Genomic DNA, 16,982 nt, shown 5'->3' on the forward strand with positions numbered 1-16,982 from the left:
CTATTCACAATGACTCCAAAATCTCTCTTGAGTGGTCACAGCTAATTTAGATCCCATCTCAAAAAATATATATTGGAATTGGAAAAGGTTCAGAAAAGGGCAACAGAAATGATTAGGGGTATGGAACGGCTGCTGTATGAGAAGAGGTTGTTAAGACTGGGTCTTTTCAGCTTGGAAGAGAGATGACTAAGTGGGGATATGATAGAGGTTTATAAAATCATGACTGGTGTGGAGAAAGTAAATAAGGAAGTGTTGTTTACTAGGGGCCACCAAATTAAATTAATAGGCAACAGGTTTAAAACAAACAACACACAGTCAACCTCTGGAACTCCTTGCCAGAGGATGTTGGGAAGGCCAAGACTATAACAAGGTTCAGAAAAGAACTAGATAAATTCATGGAGGATAGGTCCGTCAATGGCTATTAGCCAGAATGGGCAGGGATGGTGTCCCTAGCCTCTGTTTGCCAGAAGCTGGGAATTGGCGATAGGTGATGGATCACTTGATGATTACCTGTTCTGTTCATTCTCTCTGGGGCATCTGGCACTGGCCACCGTCGGTAGCCAGGATACTGGGCTTAGATGGACCTTTGGACTGACCCCATATGGCCATTCTTATGAATTAGAAAGGAAATGGAGAGAGAGGAATGGAGGGAAGGAATTTATTTTTTATAATTTCCATTGTGGTAGCCCCCAGTCAGGGGCCAGGGCAGCATTGTGCACATATAATGAATGATGGCCCCCGCCCCAATCTGAGTGGAATGAGAGAAGGAGACAAAGAACTGGAAAAGGAGATGGGGAAAGAAGAGAGGTCATACTCAGCTGCAAATCTGCACCTAGAATGGTGTGTGTGCAAATCTCATTGTCAGACAGGCTGAGAGTGGGAATGAAGCCAAAAGGGGATACCCTGTAGATCTGAGAAAGTAACTTGGCCCAGAGCCACTAGGGGCAGGAAATTTATATATATTTTTCGAGTTGTTGCTTTTTTTAATTTTACAGTGCCATAAAAACCCTATGGGCCAGACTGTGCCCAGCCACCAGGGCTTGCACAGAATAGGGGAGAGGGTACAAGAAGCCTCCCACTGCCACTTGCACCCCTGTGCAGGCACTAAGAATGGTCCTACTGAGCAGCATAGGCCCTGCTAGCAGTGCCACCTTTACTAGTTACCCAAAAGGTTGCAGGGAGAGGCAGGGGCAAGGGAGAGCCATGGTGGAGTCCCTCTATCCCCTCCACAATAGCCAGCAGAGTTATCCAGGTACGGAGTGAGCACCTTCTGCCCAAGTTCCCTTAGGAGCCCCAGAAGGAATTTTGGCTGAGTCAACCTGGCTTTTTCCTGGGGGCTCCTTCTGCAGCACGGTCCATCTGCACCAGTCCAGTGCACCTTTCACTGGAAAAGCCAGCTTTTAGCCCTCACTAATTAATGAACCTCCCAGCGCTGCTCTTTAATACGTGATTGACTGAAGAGAGTTTTACAGGATACTCCAGTGCAACCTAGCTCCTACCAGTCCTGCTTCAAGTTTAATCTCAGTGAAAACACTCTATTGTGAAAATTTTCCAGGAAACAGCTACCTAGTAATATCTGACGCCACATAGGGATGTAGTAGAGCTGCACTGACACTTCCATGTGCAAATGCAATTTGCACATCACTTGATTTACGGGAAAAAATATTTTTTCAGCTTCTTGAATTTCTTTCTTTTTTATTTAAAGGTTACTGAGATAGATGACAGATGAAAGAAAAATAAAAGGTTCAACTAATAAATTAGCTAATTCCTCAGATTGCAATACCTATGAATACGCTGCCTGCCATTGTAATAAGCTTGGACATGTATTTTTAAAACATTTAACTAAATGGCGTAGCATGGTGCTAGCTGGGACAGGGGCTGTCTCTTTGTACTACGCCTAGCACAATGGGGCCAGGTCTGTGACTGCTGGGGCTCTTAGGTGCTGCAATAATACAAATAAATAATAATAAACATTGGAGACAAGACTGTAGGGAAAGGGGTGGTCTTTCCAGCTGCATGTCCCACAGCAAACTAGTTTCCTCCTTCAGTTCTGTAGCTTTAGGATTTCTAAGTAGGGTCACCAGGGCTTACTGATCAGTAATAATGCTCAGTGAATTTCCATTCAAGTGTCAATGAAACAATTCTTCAACCTTCAGCATAGTCAGCTGTTCTTTCCATCTGAGAATATGTTTTGACATCTGACAGGGTTCCACTGGGCAGGCTTGGATAAGTCAGTGATCCACTGGACCTGTTGTTAATGGCATTGACTATATTCAAGCAGGTTTCCTGAATCAGGGCCGGTGCAACCCGTTAGGTGACTGCCTAGCATTTGGGGGGGGGCGGCATTGTGGGTCTTACGGCGGCAGGGCCGGCTCTTCCATTTAGGTGACTCAGGCGGTCACCTAGGGTGTCAGGATTTGGGGGGTGGCATTTTGCCGCCCTTGGTGGCAATTCGGCGGCGGGGGGTCCTTCCACGCTCCGGGTCTTCGGCGGCAATTCTGTGGCGAGTCCTTCACTTGCTCCGGGACCTGCCGCCGAAGTACCTCGAAGACCGGGAGTGCGGAAGGACCTCCGCCTAGGGTGCCAAAAACCCTGGGGCCGCTCCTGTTCGGCGGTGACCGCGGTGGCCAGATCTTTGGCTGCCCCAGTCATTGTTGGCATTTAGGTGGAGGGACCTGGGGCAGAGGGGTGCGGGGAGGGCTGCCTGCAGCAAGTCAGGGAGGAGGCGGAGCAGAGGTGAGCTGGGGCGGGGAGCTGCTGCATGGCTCCCCGGGCCGGGGGGAGCTGCCGCGGGGGGGGGGGAGGGGATGCCTCAGGGCAGTAGGGAAGTGGGGAGCTGCTGTGGGGGCACCTCAGGGTGGAGGGGGGGAGCTGCCGTAGGGGGAGAGGGCACCGGGGAGCTGCCCAGGGGGGTGCCTTAGGGCGGAGGGCTGCCACAGAGGTGGGGGTGGGGATGCAAGGTGGAAGTTTCACCTAGCGCATGAAACATCCTTGCACTTGCCCTGTTCCTGATGATTTTTGCCATGTTAAATATAGAGAAGATCAGCCACAAAACTATCACTTTTATTTTGAATAAGCCCAGCCTGGATAGTAGCTTACGATTTCCATACTCTAAAATCTTTATTTTTATTTATGGATTTGTTTGACATTAGTTTATTCTTATCCTCCAGCTGGACATAGCATGGCCATCTACCAGATTTACAGCTGCCTCTAAATCAATCAGAAATTTCATACTTGTGCCTGTCAAACTATTAGTTTAGGCAGTAACATGCTCATATTACTGCTATGTGGCTTCCCTCCCAATTTTACCCATTTGTTTGCTGCATCCACCTGCTGCCTTGTCATTAATGTAAACTCTTTAGAGCAGGGACTGTCTTTCTATTATTTGTTTGTACTGCATCTTGTATGATGGACCCCCAATCCCTGGCTGCAGCCCATGGGCATTGTCGGAATACAAATAATAAATTCCAGCCTGACGATGTGGACAGTATATATAAACGTTTCCTCCTCTTTTCATCTTTGAGTCAGTCTCTGTGTGGTGAACCTTTTTGAAACTGCATTTTCTGTTGCATTGCACTTTGTATGAATTTCTAATTGGAAGGTTTGTGCTGTGTCACCTGGCTCCTTGCCTCAACATACTGATCTTGAGGAACTTTCTTTCCATAAGGGCCACAGTGCTTGACTGTACTTACAGCAAATCTTTTCCGACTTCAGACCAGTGGGTTGTGGACTATGTTGCTTTAAGCAACTGTGTTGATTTTTACTGGTTACTGCACATTTAAGATCTGGAATAGAGTGATCCAGAGGTGAAAAATTTGTCAGTTGGATGTTAGTTTCAGCTGGGGTGGAAAGTGAACCAGGACTCCTTACTTGATCCATTCATGGGTATGTTACATTCCAGGAGCTTATTCTTCATGCAGACCTGGGCAAACTGAGTGCAAATATTAGGATTCTGATTTTTATCCACTTGAAACCATTTTTGTCTATTGGTGGCATGACTAACTTATAGGAAATCAGGAACCATGACAAGGCATGACTTGTTTTTTTGCTGGTTGCGCGTGCTTTGTTGCACATTAGCAGTTCAGAGACCCCTTCAAATGTCCTGGACACGTAGATCAGACTTTTCCAGCCTCCAAGAGTTGTAGGAAAGGCTGTAATAGAAGCGTTCATGAGGGTGCTGACAATTTTATCATAGTCCTTTTATTAAAGCCCAGTAGGTGGCAGTTTTTTATTTGATGGGAGTTGCACAGTGGTTGCCTTATAACCAGCATTTTTTGTTTTGTTTATATGTAAATACAAAATGCTTCTCTATAGCAGGGTCTATGGGCTTAGGTTTATTTCTTCTACAGGTAAGAAATCTGTAGAACAGGTTCTTTTTGTCATCTTAATTGAGTCCGTTATTTATATTAGGTTCAATATGAGTCATTCAGAAAACGTAGTGATGTGAGCAACATAAATAGCTAGAGAACTAGAAAGCTAATTCAGAATCACCTTCAGCTTATGGAGTCAAAGGTTACCTGCTAGTTACTGTTGTTTTTTACTTTATTGTAGCAATGCCATTTGCTATGAATTTTCACGGTTTATATGTAATAATGACTAGCCCTTATATAGCACTTTTCCTCAGTAAATTGCAAAGCGTTTTATAGTGGTCAGTATTAATCCCTTTTACAGATTAAAAGATGGAGGTACCGAGCGGTGGAGTAACTTGCTCAAGCTCACTCTGGGAAGGGAATGAGATGCGGGGGAGGAAGAATAGAGCCCAGAGGATGGAATGGAACAGAACTGTATTATTTCACTAGTGTATTGACCTCCTAGAAACTGATTGCTCCTTTTTTATTTTAGTTTTATTTTCTTTGATCTTTGTTACCTGACATAAGATCACCATCTTCAGTTGTTTTAAAGTCACTGTGATTTGCCCCTGTATTGTACTGTTTCCGTAAGCACACACTACTATAATACAGTAGTTATATTAACGTTTGTATTGTTTTCATAGGAGTAGATATGATCACTTCTAGCCAGTCCAGTGTCTCAAAGGGAACAGCCCCTCAGATAGTTATGACAGGTCTGGGTGGCTGAGACAAAGGACTGGCACCCAGCAATAACCTGCATTCAACCAGGAACTGAACCTCTGTTCAGTGGCGGTGAAACTCAAAGGGCTGCCAGGGCATGAGGGCTAGATACAACTTTGAGGATGAAGTGAGTCAGGGCCTTGAGCACCCCGAGTGTTACTGTGAATGTTTCTGTCCTTGTATCTCAGGTGGGTATATCTGGATCTTGCAGTCGCCCTGGCCCATTACTAAGAGGAAATTTATGGTACATTTGAAGACCATTCCGTGGGCTGGGTCAGCCTTATTATGGCTCTGCTGGCCTGATCACCGCTGGCCAGATCGAAGCCATGAGGCCGGCCTGCCCCTGCATCCCCTGGCTACATGGACTCAGCCATCCAGGCTCCAGCTCTGTCCTCGCCCCGTGCTCCTGCTTCACCCCAGGATGGCCCGTCAGCTGGGGCTCTGCTCTGCCAGGGTGGGGGCTCTGTTCTCCAGCCCCAGTTCCCCCTCACGCTGGGCCCCCAGGGCTGTACTGGGGTGTGGCTCTTCCCCCCCCCCCCACTCCTTTCCCAGCCCGGCTCTGAATCCCTCCCCCCAAAATCCATCCCGGGCCCCGCAGATAGGGGAGGTGCGGGAGGACCAGCCCGAGCCATCTCTATGGTGCGCTCCCGGAGACGGGCCCCTCCTCGCGTCCTGTCCTTTCCTCTCTATGGTCGGGGGAGGCGGGGTCACGTGGCGCGTCGCGTCCAGCCGGCGCAGGCGCAGTGCGGGCCGGAAGGAGGCAAGGAGCCTGCCTGGCCGCGGCGGCTAAATGAAGCGGGGGTCGGGGGAGGTGAGGGTCGGACGGAGCGGCCCAGGGGGAGGCGGAGCGGCCAGGGCTGGTGAGTACCCCCCGCCGCTGGGCAGGGCCTGGCCCCGGCCGGGCTCCCCTCCGCCCTCCCCCCGTCACCCCCTCCCCAGCTCCGGGAAGGCGCCAGGGCTGGGCCCAGAGCAGAGCAGGGCAGGGAGCGAGGTGGCGGTGGCCGCGGCCCGGGTTCCATGCCCGGCACTGTGACCTTGGGCAAGTCCCGCCCGGGGGCGGGGGCGGGGGCGGGGGCAGGAGGCGCTGTCCCCCGGCGGGGCCCGTGCCACTGGCGTGCGGCAGGGCGAAGTGACCGCGGCGGTGTTTGCGTCTCCGGGGCCGGAGCTGCCAGCGGCTGCGGGAGGAGCAGCTCCTGCCCCGAGCCCGGCTTGGGGGGGTCACAGCCTTCCTAGCCCGGCCCGCGGCGGGCAGCCGCCTCCTGCGGTGTAGCGCCTCGGTAATAGACGCGATGCCCCTCAGCGCGGACAGGACCCGCTCGTTCGCCTCCAAGCCCGGAGCCCCGAGACGCTGCTCTGGCTACAGTCGCGGAGGCGAATTTCCTTCAGCGCCTCCGATCTGTGACTTGGCCGCTGTAACCCGCCGGCGGCACGAACCGAGCCAGGAGCCCCTCTGGCCATGGGCCGCTTTGCCCAGCCTCGCCTCGCCTAGGCCGTGCTGCGTGTTTACCTTCGGAACCACTAGAGCAGCGCGCCAGGCCCGGGCCTGGAACAGCTCACGGGAGTGACCGAAATTCGCCTCCCCTTCTGCCTCATTTCCTGTTGTGGAACCGACGCTTCGGGCTGAGTAGGAAGCTTGGGGGTTGCAGGAGCTTATATTTCGAACCACAAAACCTGACTGCTCCTTGCGGCTCTTATTTAAAGGGAGCCATTGGTTCAAATGCTAGCTCCATGAGTGAGAGAGCGGTTGTGGAAGTGAAGTGCCAAGTGGTATGAGAGACAAGCAGCTCTGCCACATGGTAATCGATGATGCCATGGTGAATATGATTGTGTTTGGCCTGTGCTAACTTTTCTACAGTTGCTACCATTGGAACTACACCTCTTGTAGACAAATGATTGTGGGCAAGGTCAAGGTTTCAAAAGAGAGTCACACTCCCAAGGTAACTTGAAGCTTTGTATTTTAAAGTCAGACCCTTCTTTAGTTGGTACCTAAAGCAGTGAAAATTGGAAATAGACTTATAACTGATTTCCAGCAGGAATGAGGGAGAACTGTTTTCAAAAATGCATCTACATTACGGAATATTTAATCTGGTATATTATAACACTGCCTTTTTTAGAGTGTAAGCTTTTCAGGATCATACCTCTTGTGTTGGTACAGCACTGAAGACACTTGGTGTTTCTGGAAAGCAGTAGTGTAGGTTTGCCAGCTTTTCTACTGTGAGACATCTTTCCTAGGAGTTCTGCAGCAGATTTTGCAAAAATGCTAATGACAGTTTGGGCACTTACCTGTCACTTGTGCCTTTTGAAACCCCCCACCTTAATGACTGTCTCTCTTCACTTGTATCCAGTAAATGTCTGAAAAGTGGCATGTGCTGAGACTAGATGTAGATTAGCTCCTATCTATTTTTTTTATAAATCTTAAAATAGATCTGCCTACAGTACAGAAAAGTAAACAGTCCATTTTTCTCTTCAGCTTTTGTATTGTTTGTCAAAACTGGGTGAAATTTCAACTTTTTAAATAAAGTTTTGTGTCTTACTCGTCAATCTGATACTTCTCATTTTATGTAAAGAAACCAAAAGGTATGTTCATCCACACTCACATTCTTTACTAGAAGTAAGCATGAAATACTACAGGGCTATGATTTAATTTATTGCTGTCTTTCACCTGGACTCTTTCAAGTAGGTGGTGGTCATGTTTCTGAATGTTTCTTCTCTGATCCAAATAGCTGCGATAGTTAGCTTGATAACTGAAAGAAGCTGATGATCTTCATGCCAAAATGAAGCAATTTGCCTCTGTTTTCATGTGTTTCTTCACTCTTTCCCCATCTTAGAGTCTTGGTTCTTTAAGTGTCCACTGTTGAGTGGTTCCTACCCTTCCTCAGACACTGCAGTGTGTAGAAGCTTGACAGTCATAGCCAGGGCCCTACCAAATTCACAGCCATGGCAAACACGTCATAGACCGTGAAAGCTGGTCTTTCCCCATGAAAGCTGGTCTTTTGTGTGCTTTTACCCTATACAAAACAGATGTCACAGGGGAGACCAGAGTTTCTCAAATTGGAGGTCCTGCCCCAAAAGGGAGTTGGGGGGGGGAGTGTCACAAGGTTATTTTAGAGGGGTCGCGGTATCGCCACCCTTACTTTTGCACTGCCTTTAGAGTTGGGTGGCCGGAGAGTGGTGGCTGTTGGCCAGGCACCCAGCTCTGGAGGCCGCGCCATGCCAGCAGCAGTGCAGAAGTAAGGGTGGCCGTACCATACCACGCCATCCTTACTTCTGTGCTGCTACTGACGGTGGCTCTGCATTCAGAGCTGGGCTCCCAGCCAGCATCCACCGCCACTCTCCAGCTGCCCAGCTCTGAAGTCAGTGCTGACACCTGCAGCAACACAAAAGTAAGGGTAGCAGTACTGCAACCCTGCTACAATAACGTTGCAACCCGCCCACAACTCCTTTCTATATCAGGGCCCCTACAATTACAACACCGTGAAATTTCAGATTTAAAGAGCTGAAATAATGAAACTTACTATTTTTAAAATCCTATGATTGTGAAAATGACTAGAATGGGCTAAGAATTTGGTATGGTCCTAGTCATAGCTCTCTGAGAGAAGATGGGCCTCAATGGCTAGAGAGAGCAACAAGATATATCTTAGACCCCTGCCTAGAAGGCTATCTCTTATGCCTCACTCTGCTTTTGGAGGAACTGATGTCTGTACTTTCCCTTTTGTCCCCTGGAATCTTCAGTAGCTGTGTGGGAACAGAATGGATATCCCCTGACTCAAATCTTTGGCTGCTGCTCTTAAACAGTTGTATAGTGCCATGTGGGGAAGGAAGGGGAGGGGTACTAGCTGCAGGGCAGGATCCTTATTCTGTGGCAATAGCAAAACTGCAGGGCCAACTTTAAAGATGTTACCCCTGCAATACTATAGTCAATGTAAAAATTCCATCTGTAGTACTGGTGCTGTGCAAAATCCTGCTTACTTCAGTGGACCTTTCCGTATTACGTAATAAACATCTTAATGGATTTTATTTGCTGGGTGTCTGCATAATGAGTAAGGATATGATTTGGTCATGGATTCTGTGACTAACAGATCTCCATGACTTCTCTGGCTTCAGCCCCACACATGACAGAGTTCAGGCTGTCAGCCCCACGCATGGCAGGGCTCAGACTTCTGTTGTTTATTGTTCATTGCCTGCGTCCTGTCTGTGCCATTTATAAAACTACCCATGACAAAATCTTAGCCTTAATAATGAGACTAGGTATTGACAAGCCTTTCTGCTCAGCAGGAGGTTACAAACACTTGGCAAAAGATTCTGACCCATTTTCAGTGGAAGAACTTTAATGGCTTGGTTCAGTCCATACTGTGTAGTGATGCTGCCCTCCGCTGTTGATGCAAAGCATTATTTAAAGTCTTTTTTGTGAGTGATACATGATTTTTGGTCAAGCTGATCGCTGTTATACAGCTAAATAAATGAGTGCAAGTGGCTGCTTTTAAAAGTGGGTGGGGGGGTGAGGAGGGGTGGGATATATTATCGCTTACAACAGGGCATTATTACTATTTATTTATTGTAACGCCTTGGTTGTCATCCATGACTAGGGTTCCTTTGTGCTAGGTGCTTATGAACACAAAGCCTGTCACTTGCTTTCCATCTTAGCCTTGGTCTACCCTGGGGTGGGGAGGGAATTGATCTAAGTTACACAACTTCAGCTACATGAATAACGTAGCTGCGAGCTCTTCCCTGCTGTGAGTTGACTGCTGCCACTCCCCAGTCTGGCGGTGGAGTACAGGAGTTGGTGGGAGAGTGCTCAGGGATTGATTTATCGTGTCTAGATTAGACATGTTAAATCAACCCCGCTGGATCGATTGCTGCCTGCCCATCTGGCAGGTAGTGTGGACATACCCTTACTTATATTTCAGAAACTCTTTCGGTGCTATAAATTCCACGGCAGGCTGATGCTGTGTCTTCTTTGGAAATGGGGTGGGTGCTAGAATGGTGTCTGACAGACATGGCCGATAGTCTCATGTTTAGCACTGTCTTGTAGGTGGACATACACTGTACATTATAATAGTCTCTAAGTGGCAAAAGTAGATGACTTGTATTAGGGTTAAAATAACTGATATTGAAGGATGAGTTAGAGAAACAACTGAAAGGAGACAGGAAGTGTTGCGAAGTGGCTAGTAGCTGATTAATAAGAATAAACACACAAACACCAAAGTAGAGAGGAAGTAAGGCCTTGTTGGTGTTTTCAGAGTCTAGAAGAAACTCCCATTCATTAGTTTGAAATGTGCATCTAGAAAAATACGCTTGACATTTTGAGTGGCTTTCAGTGTAATAGTGCAGGCTAACTCTTGTACACTAATGGGTTTCAGTGCTTGCAGTAGGCTGCATTCTTTTCAGGGGACTTGGAACTGTGCTAATATTTCTCCAGTCAGAAATGTGTTGCATGTGGACTCCATCTGGAAACCTTTTAAGTTTTGGCTTAAATGATAAGTCAGAAAAGTGGACTTGTGTTGTGAAATCATGTTAGACTTTCTCCTCCAGGCAACTAACAAAGATGGGCATTCACTAAACTAATGGCCTTTTGATTGTGGGGAGGGGTGGGTTGTGTATTCTGAAGTTGCTACACATAACTTCAGTTACTGTAAATGGGAGTTATACAGACTGATAGATCCCTTGCTATTTACAGTAAGAACATGGGCAGTAGAAGCCATGGAATATACAACTTATTTGGGAAGCTATTTATCTGTTAGCTCATGTGATCAAGCTTTAGTTATGTATTGACATGATAGTTCTGATAGGCTTCAGTGCAGACATAATTCATTGGGTCAGCTGTCTCCTGATGACAATTATCTATCTGTAATACTAGTTTGAAAAACTAACTCAACTGAGGACTACAGTAAAATGTTAAGCAGCTGGCTGAAACTGATGAGCAAAGAAATGTACAGTTAATATGTTCAGGTTATCCATAACTTGCCATGTTTCCTGAAGTATTGCAGCATAGAGAATATGGAATGCTTTACGTGGATCTGAGTCACAGATGTGGAGCTGAAATTACCTTGTTTTCAGTTGTTGGAACTCTTGCATTGCTCTTAGACTGATAGCTGGTTCTGGTCCAATGCCTAGAAAGGCGTACTGATCCTGAAGACTTGATAGTGATCAGCCCAAGTTTCTAACCCATTCCAGTTATGAAAAGTTCAGTGTGTTTGCTGCACTGAATGTTAACTATTTTTAAAGGACAGTTAATATTTGTACCTGTCAGGGTTCCCTCTCCTAGGCTGTTTTCTGTGCTGTTGACACACTAACAACTCTTGTTTCCGCATGCAAGAGGCATTATCAATGCCCATTTAAATGGAGAAAGTTTTGAATTTAGGGAGTAAGTAACCAATTACACTGAGGCATGATGCTCCTATGTCTGTTTCTGTCTCCTGCCAAGATAACTAGCTTCAGACAGCTGTCATACCGGGTCAGTCTTCAGAGAGGCACTTGAAGGTGGTTGTGAGAATGAGAGGTGGTTAATGGGGGGTGGCAGAGCTACTACTACAACGGTTCAGCTGGGTTATTCTCTTTAAGAGTTCTCTAATTGCACTGCTCAGCCAGAGGAAATGTAAATTGAGCATGGGTTCTGGCCTCTGTCTTCATGAAAATCTGACATTTCAATGTCCATGATGCTTGTCAGTCATGTTAAGACAGTTTTTACGGTTTGTCATTGTCATTATTTATAACCTGAACTGTAAGAAAGGTGATAAGTCAAAGGTGTAGCCAGCTGCTTGGGCTCTGAAGATCGTTGTGATGTATGACACTTTAAGTTGGTTTCTGAAGACAGGCACTGTATTACTCATTCTCATTCACACCAACTTCTCACTTCTGTAGGTTGGCTGAGCAACTGTAGTCCAAAACAGGTTTTTGGTGAATTAACATTTGTTTTAATAAGCTTTTAACAAAGGACTGTAGAGGTCTGACTTGATGCTTCTGTGCACTATCATTCAGAAACACTTCTACCTACTATAGATTCCATTCATTCTTTGAATCACATGTGATAAGAAACTTTGCTGTAAAGTGACTTCCAGTAAACCTAGGGTGTGGCTCCACTTACAGTTGTACAGCGCTGGGAGTTACAGCTGTCTTCATACAGCTGTGTAGGGAAAGCACTGCAGTGTGGCCACACTGACAGCTACCAGCGCTGCAGTATGGCTGCATTTTCAGCGCTGTTGGGAGTGGTGCATTATGGGCAGCTATCCCAGCGTTCAAGTGGCTGCAACGTGCTTTTCAAAAAGGGGATGGGGTGGAGTGTGACAGGGAGAGTGGGGGAGACAGAGAGAGTGGATTTTTGGAGCTGACACTGTTCTCAGCTCCCTGCCTTGCAAGTTCTAAGGACTGGAAAATACACAGCGCCAACCTTCAATCATTTTAAAAGTTTCGAGCCCTTCCCCCACCCCTCTCTTACTCACTAAATGCAAATTATGCACTCCTAAATAGCCTTCAGACCACATAAGCAGCTGCTCAGCACGGACTCCCCTCTCTCCTCAAGCAAACAGCTGTGAACATTCCAAAGCAATTCCTCTGCCTCTGCTCACTCGCTGGAGCAAAGAGCAGCTGTGTTTGTTTTTTAGATAAGTAGCTCCAGGAAGCTCGGAGTTCAGCCATTCTTCCGATTTGTTGTGGACAGGAATTCTGGGATACCTCCTAATACCCTAGAGGCCAATAACAGCGCTTTTGGTGGCCACACTTGATGAGCAGCGCTGCATCACCAGCGCTGCAATCGTTACACCCCAAGCAGACCAGGTGTACAGCCAGCGCTGCAGCCAGGGAGTTGCAGCGCTGGATGTGCCTTGCAGGTGTGGACAGTTACTAAGTTGCAGCGCTGTAAACCCACCACCAGTGCTGCAACTCTCCCGTGTAGCCAAGCCCCTAGTCTGTTTTTATAGCACCTGCTATTCGAGGACCTGAAAGTGCTTTATAAACACTAACAAATTCTCAGTACGGAGAGGTGGCCAGTATTGTTCCCATTTCTCAGTCAGAGGCAAGTGAGACACAGGTTGTGGCTTCCCTAAGGCATCAAAAAATCATTGCAGAGCTGGACATTGAACTTTGCCACTAGGTAACATTCCTAAGAACTGATTCGCTTTTGGTTTTGATGTGAGAGAAAAATAACAACAGCTTTCCAGTGCTTCTTGCAGGTCACTTTTGCTTAATAAGGTACATGAAGACTAACACTGAACCAGGATTTGAAAACATGCATTTACCCAGGCTCTAAGACAAAACTTTCCCTGGTGGTGAAGTGGGTTAAGCTGGCTACCTGAGTGAAACTGACAAACTCTAATGTTCACACCTACATGTAGGAGAGCAGGGAAGCTGACCAGAGAGTTGTCAACCTCAGTCTTCTGTTGTTTCAAAGGACTCCTGCAATTTTTTTTTTTTGGGCGGGGGGGGAGGTGGGAGGGAGAAGAAGAGGCAGCTGCAGCTGTGTAACTGAAAGGGAGAAAAATAAATATTCCCTTCCCTTTTTCCCCCCCCTACACAGAGAACCTGCAGCTGCATAAGATTTTTCTATTCTGCTGCTGCTTGTAGGGTTTTCAGCAGCAGATGAGGGAAACTGGCAAGATTCATAGGTTTTTAGCTCTGCTACAGAACACGGTTAAAGTCCCATCTACAGCATACGTTGGAATTGTAGTGTAGTGGGTCAAGCTAAACTGTGTAGTAATGGGTATCCCTTTCGTTCAGTTGTAGTATAAGCAGGCTTGCAATTATTAGAATGTAGTCTTACCACATCAACAGAGCACTCAACAGATTTTGTTTTTATTTGTGGCTCTGCTCACTGATCCATACAGGTACTAAGCTGTTTAATGAAGTACAACTTTAAATCCCCTTGCAGTATTTTTGCACTTTACTAGATGAAAACATATTCCATTTGGCATTTCATATGTGTGAGAGACTGAGAGGTGTGGGGTTCAAAAACAAAGGCAAAAGAAATAATTTGTCCAAACCAAATTTGCACAGGCTGCAGCCAAACCTTCTTAGCTTCATCCATAGTGACCCTTATATTTGCAGAGCATTTATTTTTGACTAGATGAAACTGCTGGATTCTAAACTGGTGGTCTAAATGTCATCTGTAGAACTGAAACACAGATGTGCAATGCCTGCCTTCAAAGCATTTTAGCCTGTCAGCAGAGAATTCATTTTGTCTTTATGGGCTTTTTAATTAGTGGTAGAGTACATAAAGCAGAGAGACCTGTATTTTACACTATGCTTTTCTGAGAACACTTCTGAGATGGGCCACTAGCTAGTTATCCTTATTTCAGTTCTGAGTAACGATATGAAATCCTATGTCGTCTTCTTACCTGAAAGCACGTGTATTCATATATCTGGACACATGCTAATCAAAAAAAATCAAATACCCCACTCCCCACCCCCCGAACTGGCCTCTCTCATGTGACAGGGCTGAAGCTGGTCCAGGCGCTGCCGGAATCCTGCCTGCCAGCTGTTCTCTCTGCTTATGAGAACATGCAATCATGGCTTCTTCTGAGAAGAGATGCGTTGAAGGCAGAGAACAGAAGGACCATTGCACAATAAAACAAAACACACTTGCCAAAAAGAGGCCTCACAATCCGTTCTTGTGAGTATCTAATAATTAGGAATCCTAAGCGCTTGAATGAACACTAATACATTCAGGCTATGGCTACGCTTGAAACTTCAAAGCGCTGCCGCGCAAGTGTGCTCGCAGCGCCAGTGCTGGGAGAGAGCTCTCCCAGCGCTGTGTGTACTCCACATCCTCTACAGGTGTAGCTTGCAGCACTGCGGCGCTGTTTACACTGAGGCTTTACAGCGTTGTATCTTGCAGCGCCCAGGGGGGTATTTTTTTCACACCCCTGAGCGCCAAAGTTGCAGCGCTGTAAGGTGCTAGTGTAGCCATGGCCTTAGATTGCTATTCCAACAAGATTACCTCTGACCAACTTTTTAGGTACAGCACATCATTTGTGTGTACTTCTCCTCCAAATATCAGTACAGTGTGAAATACAAGGTTATCTTTAGGTCACTAGATACTTAAAGGCTTGTCTTCATTGCAGAGTTAACTTAGGCTCTTACTCAGGTGTTGCCTGTAATCAGACCATCCGCGCGCACAAAAAAATCTCAGTTGATAGTGGTATTTTACACCTGAGCTAGCTGGCCCTTCCTGGGTAAAAAGCCAGTGTGCTGCAAGCACTTGGGCTGGTAACCAGCCCATTTTATAGTTTCATGGTTTAGCCTGCATTAAAAGTAGTAATAATCCTCCAGCACCTGCCCATAATTCCCCCAGGTTCCCAGAAGGAAAGACAAGTTCTCTTACAATTCACTGGAAAAGAATTTGAGTGGCTCACTTGCTGCAGTGTGAAGAACTATGGGATATGCCTTCAGAAATCCCAGTGCCTCACATGGGTGAGTGCAGCACCAGTGTGGAAGCTATTAAATGGGAATGCTTCAGTATAGCTTTGTAATTTGGCCACTTGCACCTGAACTAGACCTGTGTTAACTCTGCAATGAAGAGAGATCCTTAAATGGAGGAGTGCTGCCTGGCTGCCCCATCTTCCCCACGGGAGCCAGAAGAGCCTCTCCATCGAGATCCCAGTGGCCCCAGCCATGCACAAACACACAGATATGTGTTGTGTCAGAGGGAGGATGACAAAACTAGAATGATCCAGCAAAGATGGTAAAAGTAGCAGACAGTTAATTGCTTAAATGTAGAGGTTGCACTTTAAATCTATTTCTGCCAGACCCCCCACAGGTGTGAGACCTTTATGTAACCAGACCTTGGACCATCTCACTCAGAGATGGTCTGGAAGACCCAGCCTCCACCCCAGCAAATGGTTTGCTATAGCTTACCACAATTATACAGAAGCTTAAAACACCTGTACTTGAAGCCTAGATACTGTTCTGACTTGTACAATGTAAAGATAGCATAACATGCATTATGGAGTAGTAGTTCTGCATCCCTGCTAGTAGAAAAGTTTATGAATGCACTATGGTAGATACTACGGTTGCTAACAACTCTTGCAACAATTAACTAACTACAATTTTGGTTTGCATGTTTTAGAAAAGAGTACCGTATAACCATATTAGCATGCAACTGATTTTTAAAGGGTCACTGCCAACTTAAATCATATGTTGTAAACTAACTGCTCTACTGTGTGATTAACAACATTTCTTAAGTTGTTAAATCATTTAAAATCCTGTTTACTTACCTGTGCCCCCTTTGGTTGTGCTGTAAGGAATGCAAGACAAAAACAATGAAAATCAATTGTCATTTTCACACAGAGGTCTTTAATACTGGAATGTTTGGGTCTCAGATGCTTCAGGGGAACATTTGCTTGTCCTACAAACAGCTTTCACTGAACCCTCTTTTAAAAATTACTGTACAAATTGACCCCTGAAACTCTCTCTCCCCCAAGATAAGCAGGCCAGCTGCTGCAATAAAAGATCATTGTTACTGAGCCATGCATAGTCATGCCTTCTACCTCATTTCAAACTGTTCCTGTTAGTGAAGAGTCGGGTATGCTCACCGACTCCAGCTCTTTGACAGTGAAACTGTTTGTAGTAATTCCAATCATAACATAACATGCACTCCCCTTCTCTGTTTGTCCTTACTGACACTCCCTGGTTAGTGCATAATAGATGGATCCATGTCTAAATCAGATCTTCCTGAGTGCTGCTCGGTGTTCTCTCTCCTGGGTTCTTCAGTCCACTGGGTTTGTTCTCTGCTCAGCAGCTCTACATTTGGAATAACATGAGAAGCCCTTAAGTTCACTTTATTACAACAAGTTTCCCTGCCTCCCTTGTCTGCTGCTGTCAGCTTAAAGTGGCTCAGAGATTCTGGCCTGCACTTGTTGGTTTGGGTCTGATCTCTCCCTTGCAGTTTCCATGAGCTGCTGCTTGTAGCCCTGATTCTTG

The 16,982-nt window shown here is 46.4% G+C and overlaps 1 protein-coding gene across 2 annotated transcripts in view; it reads left to right on the plus strand.

The window, feature by feature from the left end:
• Nucleotides 1-5,821: 5,821 nt before the first annotated feature.
• The window catches only part of RNF216 (ring finger protein 216), a 116,261-nt gene continuing 105,100 nt past the window's right edge, over nucleotides 5,822-16,982 (plus strand). For both annotated transcript variants that reach the window (XM_050966553.1, XM_050966554.1), the window contains exon 1: nucleotides 5,822-5,929. The gene's annotated coding sequence lies outside the window, so the exon portion shown is untranslated. The remainder of the gene's footprint in view (nucleotides 5,930-16,982) is intronic.

Source organism: Gopherus flavomarginatus, chromosome 9, assembly GCF_025201925.1.
Source record: "Gopherus flavomarginatus isolate rGopFla2 chromosome 9, rGopFla2.mat.asm, whole genome shotgun sequence".
Taxonomy (NCBI): Eukaryota; Metazoa; Chordata; order Testudines; family Testudinidae; genus Gopherus; species Gopherus flavomarginatus.